Genomic DNA, 13,263 nt, shown 5'->3' on the forward strand with positions numbered 1-13,263 from the left:
GGGGAGTGGTAGTTGTGTTGTTTGGGTTTGGGGATTTCATTTATTTAGCTGGGGGTTGTGTTTACTTGTTTGTTGGTAGGTTACCTTCTGTTTCTTAAGATTTATTAGTTGTCCACTTCATTTAGATCATCTTAGGTAATTCTTAAGCTTGATTACTTGCCATCCCAGGGACAAGGTGTTAATGTACAACTTTAGTTCCTCCCCCACGGAGGGGGAGATCACTGTCATTGCACAGTACAACTTGACAAAGATTATCGGTTACTGCAGCTGTGTCTATGAGAAGCTGGCCCATCACTGCCTCACTGACACCACAGTGGCAGTCAAAGTTCTCCCAAGGAAAGATCTGAAAAGTCATGAGATAGAAAACGAGGTAGCAGGTAGGAAGTTGGTTCAGTGGTAGAGCGTTTGCCTTGCATGCCTGGGGCCCTGGGTTCGATTCCTCAGCACCACATAAGAAAAAAGCCAGAAGTGGCCCTGTGGCTCAAGTGGTAGAGTGCTAGCCTTTAGCTGAAGAGCTGAGGGACGGTGCCCAGGCCCAGAGTTCAGTCCCCACGACCAGACCAAACAGAAAAAAGAAAACGAAGTAACCATTGTGAAAAGTGTACGTCACCCACACATCATCCAATTGTTCCAGGTGATGGAGGATGAAGACTCCTTGTCACTGAGCTGGCCAGTCAGGGCCATCTCTTGGGGTGGAGTCAATAAATCCCCTTGCATACGCCTATTCCAGTATGAAGCCAAGAGGTTGTTCAAGCAGATCACGAGTGCCGTTCACTACCTTCAAGAGAACTGAATTGCACACCTAGACCTGACGGCCAACAACGTCCTGTTCGACACCAATGGCAATGTTAAGGTCAGTGATTTTGACGTTTCAGGGTGACCCCAGGACAGTTGCTAAAGGGGGTTTGTGGAGCCTTACTATTCCACCCCCCTGAAATGATCCTACAAAACATGTTCAGTGGGTACAAGGTGGACATTTGGGGACTTAGGTGTGCTTTTGTATATGATGACAACGGGAAAGTTCCCATTTGAGGAGAATAAGATGACTCAGATATGGAAACAAATCCTAGAGGCCAGGTACATCGGTCCCCTTTACCAACTGCAATGGGACGTGATCTCCTTCCTAAACTGCTGACTGTGGGCTTCAATCTGAGGCCTGCTATTGAGGAGATAATGGAGCACCCATGGCTGGCCCTAAGTGTGGGATTTGGCCTGCTTCCTGATTAGCAACTGCCCAGCAAGCTGGACCCCATTATTGTCACAGTCATTTGCAACATGGTGTACACTGTAGCTGGTATTAAAAAGAAAGAACAGAGCATTCAATGAAGCCATGGCACCTACCTGCTCATCCATGAAAACATAAAGGAGAATACCAGAAGTGTGGAATCAAAAATGATGCTTTTGGCTAGTCCACCATGCACACCTCCTGAGGACAATCCCACCAGCCCTCTTCCTCCACAAAAAAGAGCCACCTATTCTGCAGGATGTAACACCTTCAGCTTGTCCTCAAATTTTCAGTTACCTCTGAAGAGAACCCAAAGTGCCAGTCTGCCTGTCCTTCTGCTCTACACCCTGCAGAGCTCCAGTTCCAGCTTCATTTGTGGCCCAGATTCTTTTAGCTGGTCGGGTACACTAGACAGTTTCCACTCAGTGGAAAATGGTCTTCCCTCTGGGCATCCTCAGGGGGAGGCCATAGTCCTCAGGTGGAACATTAGACAGGGCTGGAGGAGGGTGGCTAACAGGATAGTCACCATTTTTCGCAGACTTTGCTGCTGTGTGAAGGCCCCAAAGTAATGTTCACAGATTGAGAACAAAGCTGTCCCAGAGAAAGCAGTGCAGAACTCTGAAACAGCACAGTTGAAAGCCACCAGACTCAGATCTTCGGGGTGAGTCTAACTAAAGCAGAGAGATGTGGAATTGAAGAGCTGCAGGTGGGAAAGGAGTCATGCAGGAAGTTCACACTGTGGAGGTCTCAGTCCAGCATGGCCAGGTTGTGTGACGGCTGCTAGGGGATTCTCCGGCAGGGATTCCTTTCGGAGAAAGGACAGCTGACATCACCAAGGCTTTCCAATGCTGAAAGATAAGTTGAAAGGTGGCCTCAATCTGCTGTACCTTCTGAGCTGGGCATTTACACATCGATCCCTTACTTAATAGTATTGTCACTTTATTGAACAACCTTTTCCCTTGGTCCTCTGAACACTAAGGTGTTTTTGTCCCAAACGCTTCAGTTCATCTCACCTTTCACGTAGGTTGCTTGTGTCCCCAATTGCTAGTTTATTTATTTAGGTTTAAAGTGAGGCCCTTGAACTTGGTGGTATAGGAATCCATGGATCTCAGGGGCAGGAAGCATCCTGGACTCTGTTTCTCCTTCTGCAGTCTCTAGGTGACTGGGTACAACTACTGAGCACACTAGTTACACTGGCTGGGTTGGAGTACAAAGGCAAATCTTCACTGTGAATGGAGAGGTACCTGTCTCCATTCACCCAATGCACTATCAATGGTTTCTGCCCTTACTTTCCTCCATTTCAATGCACTTTCCTGCGTGTGTAATTTCTCTCTAAATCTCATCATTATCCCAACATAAAACCTTCATCCAAGCATCTCTTCTTTCAGAATTGTTTATTTGCTCACAATCAGAGACCCTATTACTAAGACAGGTTGTTTTGAATGGCAACTCCTCCCATGAGTCCCCATTTTCTCTAAGGGGAACCAGAAGGCTGGGTTAGCTGAGTTTCAAATAAGAGAACAGTCTGACCAACCAGAGCCACTGTTTAGACTGGCTAAAAATATGAAGTAGAATAATATTCCTTCCTTGATCGTAGAGGTAGAGAAACCTGTGAAGGAGCAGCATTCCTGAGAAAGTATGGAGATACAGTGGTGCCACTGGATGGACCCTGCCTGGAATGACTGCATCTGGACAGTAGCAAAAATTTGGTAAGGTTGATATGACCTCTACCACTGGGCTATTTGTGTTGGTTTAGCCAGGGCCATGAGATTTCCACAGAGAGGCTTTGATGCAGGCTGATGCTGTCTGCCCTTGGGTGACAAGTGTGTTATAGGGAGGATTTGAGCACACCTGACTTTTGCTATATGTGCACTGATGTCAGGAGGCTAAGCCTGCAGAGCAGACTGATGAGATTTTCTGCAGTAGGTAGGATCAGTGGTCCAGCTCAGAGCTATTTGGGAGCAGATCTCCCCTGAAAGAACAAAAAGGGATTCTGGTGAGAGTCCCAATAAGGGCTACAAGAGGGAAAAGATGGGTACAAAGTAAATGACAGGGTGGACACTAAATGTAAAGGAGAAATGACAGGAGGCAAATTAAGAAGGGAGCTGAGGAATCCTGAATTCCACATGGGCCATTCTTCAGTGAAGAAAGTGGGTGGGAAGGAATTAACTGTTGATTTGTAAGACTTCTTGATCACTATTCTTTTTTTTTTCCTTTTGTCTGTTGTGTGTATGTGTTTGTGAGTGTGTGCTGCTACACCTCAGTGCTTTTTGCCTTCTCTGTTCTCTCTCCACTTTTCTCACCTTCTCCCTGCTGCCGCCCACCATTTCTCTTCCTTTGTTTTCATTCCTCCCATAGCTACTCCTATTCTACTTCTCCTGTTCCTCTTCTTGCTGTTCCACTACTACCCTCTACCATTCCCTTTCCCTCTCTTCCTGCTCTTGAATCTGTCTCTCTCTCCCTCCACCTCCCTCACTCTTCCTCTCTCTCCACACTTCTCCCTTTTTCCTTCTTTCCCTTTCTCCCTCTCTGTCTTTCTCTTTTTCTCTCTCTCAGTTGTCATGGATATGTCTGGTTCTCTCCTGCTTGAGTTATACTTCCAGGCATGCATTTCTCTATTTACTTGAAGATGGAGTCTTCCCAGACTTGCTGTAAATGCAATCTTCAAGGTATCATCTTGGGAGATAGGTAGGAATACAGACAAGAGCTTACAGCATCAGGGAATGCAATTGGCTTTGTTAATCTGGTGTGGCAAAGGTTGCTTTCTCTATTTTGAAAGGGCATTTGTGTATTTATGTGAGGGATAGCTGTGTAGAGTCACCTTACAATTGGTTGTGGAAGGAAGGGGGTGATGGGTTTGTGTAAATGGACAGGGAAGGACGACATATGTGCTGTACAATTGCGCTGAGAGGTGTCAGATTCTTAGTAGAGACTCTATGAGTCCCCAGAGAGGGCCCCTTTCCCAAAGCACCAGCTTGGGCATGGTGCTTCCGTTTCCCGGTAAAGACTTTAGGCCTCATGGAAGAATAGCAGAGCCCAATTTTTCTCCTTGGGGAATCAAGAATGCTATCAGAGCCAAGTTTTAAATATTTGAACATCAAGAGGCCATTTTTGGAATCACAAAGTGTATGAATTAAAAGATATTCCCTTCCGTTCAGCTAGAGGTGGTCAAGGAACAGGAGACCTGAGGAATCATGGAGATAAACTGGGATCTGTGGAAGGACATAGCCTGGATGGACTTTGGTTGTATATGGACCACACCCGTGGATGGACCCTGCCTGGGATGACTGCCTTCCCACAAGAACAAAAATTCGGTAAGATTAGATATGAGCCTTCACACTAGAATATTTGTATTGGTTCACCCAGGGCATTAGAATTGCACACAGAGGCAGTGTTGAGGATTCATGCTGCCTTTGGGTGACAAGTGTATGATGGGGAGGAGTTGGGCAAATCTGGCCGTTTCTCTGTATACACTGGGTCAGGCGGCTGAACCTGCAGAGTAGACTGATGAGAATAGCAGCAAGAGGAGGGCTGGGGCTCCTGGTGGGTCAGTGGTACTGCTCAGGGGTATTTGAGGAGCAATGCTATTCTCAAACAATGAGATGGATTTGTGGCGAGAGAAGCAATAAGGGTCCAAATAGGCAAAGGATGCATAACTGGTTTAAGACAGGGTTGATACTGATGCTGAAAGAGAGCTGAGGAGGAATGTAAGGAATGCTGAACTCCTCATGGAACAATGTACAGTGGAGAGGGTGGGTGGGGAGGGAAGTACTATTAATTTCCATGATTTCTCAATGCTTTTTAATTGTCTTTTTGTTGGTTGTGTGCATGCATTTGGGAATGTGCTGGCTTGAACTCTGTTCTTTTCTCTTTCTCAGTCTCCTTTTCCCTCTGTGGCCTTTCCTTGGGCCCTCCTCCCCTCTACTGTCTCTAATCTCTCCTTTCTTACACCCTCATTCTTCTTCTCCTCTTCTCCTCCCTCTAATCATTCTCTTCTCCCTATCTCATTCCTTCTCATTCAATCCTTTCTCTTGAATTTGTCTCTTTGTCTCTCTGTGTTTAGGTATGTATGCATGTCCCTCTCTTTTTCTCTCTGTCTGTTTTCCTTCTCCCCCTCAGGCCCCCTCTTTCCCTTTTTCTCTCTTGAGTGTGGGCGTGTTTCTGGCTGATGTTTTACCAGTGGAGTCACTCTTCTAGGCCTGATTTTCTACTGAGTTGGACATGGAGTCTGCTCAGACTGGCTTTATCTACAGTCTTCTCAGTGTCAGTGTGTACAGTAGTTAGGATTATACAGGTGAGCCTCCAGCACCTAGACTTTGTGAATCTGGTAAAGCACAGATTGGTTTCTCTGTTATTACAAAAGGAATTTGTGTACTTGTATGAGGGACAACTTAGAAAATTTTGGGAAAGGAAAGGGTGTTGGGTTGGGCTGCATGTGGAGAATGGAGAGGTAGAGAATTACGTTTCCACAGTACAAGGGTTTCAGCACTGAGAGATGTCAGATTCTTAGGAGAGACACTTTGAGTCACCAAAGATGCTTCCAGTTGACACCCCCTTCCCCAGAGCACCAGGCTTTGGGCATGGTGCTTCCTTTTCCCTGGCAGTTCCCAGGGGAAGCCTCTAGGTCTCATGGAAGAAGAGTAGGGCCTGATTATTGTCCTAGGGCACATGGTGTGTAGGAAGCTGAATTTCAAATATTGCCACACTATAAACCTCCAGAGCCCATTTTTTGAACCAAAAAATGTAGGAATTACAATATTTTCCTTCCTATCAACTAGAGGTGGAGAAACTTTTGAATGAGTAAGAGACCTAAGAAAGCATGAAAATATAGGAACATGTGGATGGAGATGAGTACAAGCGGACATGAGCAGAAATTTAGTAAGATTGGATATGAACCTCCACCACTGTGATATTCATTCAGCAGGGCATTAGATTAGTGTACTTCACTGAGGAAGTTCACTCAAGCATGGAGAATGAGAATACTCAAACTTACAAAAGTAGTACATAGTATATATGAAAAGGAAGATTAAGGCAGAAAGAATCAGGATGAGTGTTGGAAATAATCTGTGTTTTTGTGTGTTTGCAGATGTGTGTTGTGTGTACATGTGCACAAAGTTGTATTTTTGAGTATCAGAGTAGACCTCTTTGGCAAGGGGGTTTTGGGGAAGGATAGGGGACTGAGCAGCTGGGTGTGGGGAAAAGCATTCTAGGCAGTTGGAATAGCAGTGGCCCCCAGCTGGCACAGTGCAAATGCCAGTGTGGTTGCAGCAAGGAAGCCTGGCCTCAGTGGGGAGAGACAGGATCAGAGAAGGCACAGGAGCCTCTTGGCAACACAGGCTCTGCACTACACCAAAGGAAGCTGTGAGCAGAGTGGTGACCCACCATGCTTCAACATTGTCCTGTGGTTCTCCTGTCTACTCTAAAGCCACATTTCTTAGTCTTCAAATATGAAAGGGTGTGTGTGATATTGGTGTTTCTCATGAAATTGAGTGTCCTCCAGTTCCATCCATAGTGTCTGAGTATTGGTTTCTTTTTTTTTTTTTTTGGTTCCTTTCTGGTGCTTGAATTAGGGCCAGTAAAAGGTCCCTGAGCATTTAGCTCAAGGCTGGAGCTTTACCAATTTGAGGCACAGCTCCATTTCTGGTTTTCTGAGGGATATTTGAAGTAAGAGTCTCATGGACTTTCCTGCCTGGGCTGGCTTTGAATGATGATTCTTAGATTTCAGCTTTCTGAGTAGCTAGGATTACAGGCGTGAGCCACCGATGCCTGGCTCATGATATAGTTTTGATAGTGAAAAGATCCTATCCAGAAGTCAAGATTGCTTGCTCTGGTTCTGGCTCTGCAGTCTTCTTCAATCTTGAAAATTTTTCAAGAATTTTATTGACTGTTTTCAAGATTATATGCCACTTCCACTTAGTCTTGTCTGAAGTTTTATCATGATTTGACTTGGGTCTTGCAGGACTATCGTGAAGTGACACTGTGTGCCTCCCACTGCATCCCACCAGGTGGCTGGGGACATCAGTTTGTCTTGGGAGTGTAGTAGGTAATTTTGATCACTTGAAGATGGCCAAATTTGCCCGTTTTTCTACTGAAAAAATTCTCCTCTCCCTTTGTAACTGAGTGATGTGTGGGAAAACACATAAGGCTGTGGAAATATCCCATTCCTCACATCATTGACAGTTTGCTTATGTATTTACATATTTATTCATGTTTGAACTTGCTAAGGGATTCCTATTGAATGCATTGGGTTGTAATTCCACTCCTGTCATGGTTTTGATGGTTCCAGACTTGGCCAGTGCGAGCCCCTTCTAACAGACTTTTATTAGTGCTTTTATTTTATTTTAATTTTATTTTTTTTTGCCAATCCTGGGGCTTGAACTCAGGGCCTGGGCACTGTCCCTGAGCTTATTTGCTTAAGGCTAGCACTTTACCTCTTGAGCCACAGTGCCACTTCCAGCTTTTTCTCTTTATGTGGCACTGCAGAACCCAGGGCTTCATGGATGCTAGGCAAGCACTCTACCCCTAAGCCCTCATTAGTGCTTTTGTTCTTCACTCATACACAAGATCAATGTTTATTTAGTACCTTCCATGCTCTAGTCTTTGAATCAACTATTATCCAGGAGCTGTGGCTGGATGGCATTTAGAAACCAACATCTGAGTATTAGGTATGTTCTTTGCTTTTGAGATGTTATTGTTCCTAGACCCTTTTGGAGAAGAGAACTGGAAAATACATAAAACGAATATACAAAATACATGTATTCATGTATATTGGTGTGCATTGATATATACAAGCCCATACATGTATATTTACACATATACACATTTAAATTTATATTAATTTCTTTTAGTAGTAAAGAAATGTAAACTCAGAACCTCTTGCTTGCTTTGCTTGGGTCCTAGTAATTGAGCCCCCCTTTAAGCCCTGCTTTTTGCTGGTTAGTTTGGAGGTGAAATCTAATAAACTTTCCTGCCTGGACTAGTCTCAAACTTCAGTGTTCAAGCTCTTAGCCTCCTGAGTGTCTCAACTTCTGATTTGTACACCAATCTATGTATATATATCCATCTATATATACTCAAAATCATGAGTTCACACTGACACCTCCAACTGCAATCTCACCCCAAATATTCTTCCAGTTTTTTTTTCCTTTTCCATATTTGTAACTACCAAGAAACCTATTACCCTTGATAGGATGACTTACTGAGTAATTCATTCTGTTTGTAAACAATCTCCTGTGATTGCCTGTGATGTAAATGTATTTGGCCTTTTTCTATGGTTCCTGACATAGAAATCCCAAAACACTCATGCTTTCCTGAGTAACAGGGGTGGTAGTAGGATCTTTTGCTCTACTATTTGGTCATTGACCCTGGTTCCTCAATCAGAGCTCCTAAGACCTTAGTAATTTCCTGAGTTATAGTAGCATCTGACCCAGAGCTATGAAATCCTTTGGAATTTCCTGTCACAAGAGCATGTTCTAAGAGGTGCAACCCTTGATGTACACCTGGATAGCCTCAGGATGGAAGATGATCTTTTTATGATGGACTGGTAGTGCAAACCTGTAATCCCAGTATTTAGAAGGCAAATGCAGAAGGCTCTTGAGTTCAAGGCAAGCCTGGGCTACAGTCAAACCATCTTTTAAAAAACAAGCTTTTATAGGTACATTATTTGGGGATTAGCTCTTAATTTTGTTTTTTGGTTTCATGAAATTTTGTCATGTCTGTAAAATTTATACTTGCCAAGAGATTCAAACTGCCTGATCAACCCATTCTCTCTATTGCTCTGTATCTGTCTGTCTCTGTCTCTGTCTCTCTGTCTCTGTGTCTGTCTGTCTGTCTGTCTCTCCCCTTCTCTCCCTGTCTCTGGTCGATGTCCTCATGGTTACCACATGGTTGCCAAGGTAGCAGTAGCAGCATCCTCCCATGTGCCCAGTGGCCTTGGCAATGGTCCCCTAGGCTACATGGAAGAGTAGTAGTCCCCCAAGCTCTCACACAGACTTGATTTTTGTGACTATTTACCAGTCCTTTACACACTAGTTCACTCATTTCAGGAGGCATGACTAGTGCTATGAGCCCAGCATGCCTGGCATAGTCCCCGTGTAGCACACTCAGGCCAAGTGCCTGGTGCTACAGGATTCTGCAGCCGAGCTTCTGGTCAAAGTACATTTGACACTGAGCTGGCCTTCCCAGGCTGAAAGGAAAATGGAAAAGTAGCCTGAAGGTGTCTTTACCTTCAGAGGTGGTAGGGGTTGCAGCTTGATCACATGGTGACTTCACCAGACAACCATTCACCTTTGTCCTTGAGGTGGTTTTGTTCCAAATGCTACAGCAGGTAATCACCTTACCTTTCATGTAGGTTTCCTGTATGTTTATATACTTATTTGTTGTATTTACATTTGAGCTGAAGCCCATAGATCTGAGGGTCAGGAGGCATCCTGGACTCTGCTCCTCCTACTGTGGCCTCTAGATGACTGGGTCCAACTCCTGAGCACACCAGTTACACTGGCTGGGTTGGAGCATAAGGGCAAGTCTTCATTGGGAAAGAAATGAGACCTGTCTCCATGTACCATGACAGTGGTTTCTGCCCCACTTTTCTCCATTTCAATGCAGTTTCTTCTGTGTGTGTTTTCTCTATAATCCTTTACTCATCACTATCCCAACATAAAGCCATCATCCAGGAGAACCCGATTTCTCATTTATTTGCTCACATTGGTAAAAGATAAAACACATATTTGAAAGACCCTAATGCATACACCCTGAAGTCGTAATTGCAACTTCCTCTGTTAGCCCAATTTTTCTCCTCAGGTAAACAGAGTGTTGTGAGTGCTGAGTTTCACATATGAGACCACTGTGAACATGTAGAGCCTATTTTTGGAATCACAAAGTATATTAATTAAAATATGTTCTCTTCCTTTCAGTGAGAGCTGGAGAAACCTCTGAAGGAGCAGGAGACCTGAGAGAACATGGAGGTATAGTGGTGCCTGTGGATGGACCAGGCCTCTGTGGACTTGATCTGAGGATGGACCCTGCCTGGGATGACTACTTCTGGACATAAGTGGAGATTCAGTAAGATTGGATGTGACTCTCCACCACTGTCTTATTTGCGTTGGTTCATCCAGGGCTATTAGATTTCCACACAGAGGAAATGCTGAAGGCTGATGCTGTCTTGGGTGACAAGTGTGTGATGGGGAGGAGTTGGGCACAGCTGGACTTTGCTCTGTATACATTGGGGTTAGGAGGCTGAGCCTGCAGAGCTAACTGATGAGATTTGTAGCAAGAGGAGGACTGGGTCTCCTGGTGGACAAGTGCAGTTCAGGGTTATTTGGGGAGCAGATCTCCCCTCAAAGAATGAGGTGGGATTATGGTGAAAGAAGCAGTGAGGGCTAAAGAGGGTAAAGGATAGGCACCTGGTGAATGACAGGGTTGACACTAATGCTGAAGGAGAACTGAGAGGTGGAAGGTCATGAAGGGAGCTGAGGAATCCTGAATTCCTCGTGGTCCAGTGTTCAGTGAAGAGGGTACGTGGGGAGGGAAGTACTGTTAAATTCCATGATGTTTCCATGCCTTTTATTTTTTTCCTTTTGTTTCTTTGTTGTGTGTATATGTTTGTGAGTGTTTGCTCGTACCAAGTCTTTATCTCTGTGCTTTTTTTCTTAATTCTCTCTCTGCTTCCTTTTCCATCACTTTCCTCTTTCACCTTTCCCTGTCTTTCCCCCTCTCTACTATCTCTTCCCTCCTCTTCTTCTACCTCATACCGTCTCTTAGTCTACTTTTCCTTCCCCTCATCTTCTTCCTCTCATCTCCCTTTTCTCTTACCTCTCTCTCTCTCTTCCTGTTCTTGAATCTGTCTCTAACTCTGTCCATTTCTCTGTCTTTCATCTCTCTGTCTCAGTCTTTCTTTTTCTTTCTCTCCTTTCAATTTGCATGTTCATGCCTGGTGCTCTACCACTTGAGTCACACCTCCAGGTCTGCATTTTTCTAGTTAATTGATGATGGAGTCTTCCTAGACTGGCTGTCGCTGCAATCCAGGTAGCTTCTAGGATAGTTAGGATTACAGAGCCTCCAGCATCAGGCAGTGCACTTGACTTTGCTAATCTCTTGTGGCACAGGTTTGTTTCTCTGTTGTTATGAAAGGTATTTGTGTACTTATCTGAAGGACAGCTGTGTCAGTGACACATTAAAATGGGTGTGGAAGGAAGGTGGTGTTAGTCTGCTGTGCAGAATGGACATGGAGAGAAGGACATGTATAGTGCAAGTGTATCAAGACCCTTAGAATATCAGAACATGTGCACACTCAAGGACATGTGCACTCCCATTTCCTAGTGAAAGAGCAAGCAGCTCCCTTTGCATGATTGATTAACAGCTTCCTTCTCTCTTTACCAAGATGTCTCAGAAGCACACAAGCAGATGGCTGCTCAGGAATTCCTCTGGGAATCAGCCTCCTTCAAACCCAACCTGATGTGCACGTCGAGACGGAATTAGGAAGGAAAATGTGCTCTTTTCTTCCTTCAAGTTCAGCTCTCAATGCAGAGCTAGATGTGTCAAATGATCTCCTCAGAGTGAGGCAGAGACTGCCAGGAGACAAGGCCTTGCTGCCCCAAAAGCTGCAGTTGAGGCTCAGAGTGAGGGAGTGGGCTTCAATTCACATCTGTGGGTTTGGCTTAAGAGGCTAGTGTCTTGTAGTCCTAGTGCAGTAGAGAGTGTGCCTCTTCGCTGCTGTGATTTCAGTGTTGAGTTGCATTGTGGAGATGGGGGAGAGGGGCAGTATCCCAAGCAGGAGGCAAGTCATTTTATGATTCCATGCCAGTCTTGTCTTAAGGGGCAAGATGAGCTCACTGTCCTAAACTCAGGTCTATGTTTGACTTTTCAATGGATAGTCTGATGCACACGCATGCTAGAACACTCCTAAACCTTTGTGGAAGAGTTGGAGTGCATTTGGCTCAGTAGGTGAAGGAGATAGGACCAAAAGTTGCCCCAGAGAATGAGGCTCCCACAGCTTAGCTAGAATATCACACAGATCATTACATAGGCTTCTAACCAGCAGGATGGGACCAGGGCTGGAGGAAAGACTTGGAAGAACTGAAGAGGGAGGAGCCAGTGTGGGATGGAAAAGCTTCCCAGAGGAGGAGCAGGTGAGCTGGTGTGTGCACACCATCTCCATGTGTGAGATTGAGGTGCACAAGGCTTCAGGCAAAGGGCATGGAAACACAGGTGAGGAGACCACAAGGCAAGGGTGAGAAGGGCTGTGGAAGGGAGTCATAAGAAAGCAGTGGGAAAGAGCTTTGACCATGTGCAACAGGACACTTGTCAAATAAGTGTGTGAGGGAATGGGTAGGCCTTCAGTCAATGGACATTTGCTGAGTGACCACAGGGTGAGAGACATCATGCTGAAGACTGACACAATGCTGAGAACAGCACAAAAATATCTCTCCTTGTGAGTTTACACTCAAGCATGGAGAAAGACTTTACCCAGATTTACATAAGTAATAAAGAGAATACATCAGAAGGAAGATGTAAGGCAGAAAGGATGAGTGGTGGGAATATTCTGTGTGTGTCTGCACCCATGTGTGTGTGTGCATGCATGTGCACAAGGTTGTATTTTTGAGCAGGGTATCATAGAGTAGATCTCTTTGGTGGGTGGGAGTGGGGGAGGATGGGGGATGAGCAGCTGGGTGTCTGGGGAAGAGCATTCCAGGCAGTAGAATAACAGTGGCCCCCAGCCTGGCACAGGTTATCCTGGGCTGCTGCAGAACAGGACAAATGCCAGTATGGCTGCAGCGAGGAAGCCTGCGCTCAGTGGTAAGAGACAGGATCAGAGAAGGCACGGGAGCCTCAGGCTCTGCCCTTCACTGAAGGAGGACTATGAGCAATGCTTCAGCAGTGTCCTATGGTTTTTCTGTCTGCTCTAAAGCCACATTTCTTAATCTTCAAATATAAAAGGGTGTGTCTGATATTGGTGTTTCTGTACCTGCATTATTTTTTTTTCTTCTTTTATTGTCAGTTGTGGGGCTTGAACTCTGAGCCTGGTCACTGTCCTTGCACTC

At 45.1% G+C, this 13,263-nt stretch overlaps 1 long non-coding RNA gene across 1 annotated transcript; it reads left to right on the plus strand.

Moving 5' to 3' along the window:
- The first annotated feature begins 692 nt into the window (after positions 1-692).
- Positions 693-10,274, plus strand: LOC138834426 (uncharacterized). Its single transcript, XR_011374099.1, has 4 exons — positions 693-853; positions 2,823-3,894; positions 4,384-4,539; positions 10,138-10,274. It is a non-coding gene; the product is annotated as an uncharacterized lncRNA (long non-coding RNA).
- The last annotated feature ends 2,989 nt before the right edge of the window (positions 10,275-13,263 follow it).

The sequence above is a fragment of the Dipodomys merriami genome, unplaced genomic scaffold (assembly GCF_024711535.1).
Source record: "Dipodomys merriami isolate MVZ:Mamm:240054 unplaced genomic scaffold, mDipMer1.0.p SCAF_2141, whole genome shotgun sequence".
Taxonomy (NCBI): Eukaryota; Metazoa; Chordata; class Mammalia; order Rodentia; family Heteromyidae; genus Dipodomys; species Dipodomys merriami.